The sequence below is a fragment of the Rhea americana genome, unplaced genomic scaffold (assembly GCF_003343005.1).
Source record: "Rhea americana isolate MKP2758 unplaced genomic scaffold, rheAme1 scaffold_72, whole genome shotgun sequence".
Classification (NCBI taxonomy): Eukaryota; Metazoa; Chordata; class Aves; order Rheiformes; family Rheidae; genus Rhea; species Rhea americana.
This window is the reverse complement of record NW_028186890.1, coordinates 3,875,382-3,875,878: the sequence shown is the minus strand read 5'-3', so window position 1 is coordinate 3,875,878 and position 497 is coordinate 3,875,382.

Genomic DNA, 497 nt, shown 5'->3' with positions numbered 1-497 from the left:
AAGGACTGCGCCCATTCACCCAGCCTTCTCCCCTGCAGCAACTCCACTGGGAAAAGCCGTGAGATTGCCCCTGCCCCCAGGTTTATTTTGCCTTTTACAGGGCATTGTATAACAGGCCTTGAAAGCACGCACCCACGAACAGAGCCACCAAGGACCTGCTTTCCCTTTGGTATTTGACAGCAGTGAAATATCGGGACAATCTTGCCACTAGTCCTTGCACGGTGTGCTTTAAAATGCACGGATGAAACATAATCTCCGGCTCGCTGCTTAAACAGGGCCCCAGGCTAGGTGGGGCGAGGGAGCCTTTTGTTGCTCCCAATTACGGATTTATTTTCCGGGGGCCACCCCACGCCCTTCCTCCCCTCCCGCCCGGGACTCAGGCCCTCGGGGGCTGCTCTCTCTTCCCAGGCGTTTCGCTGGGGCCCCTCATGGCGCGGACGTACCTAACCCCCATGCCACCCGCGCGTAACCCCCGCGTAAGCCCTCCAAAGCGCCCC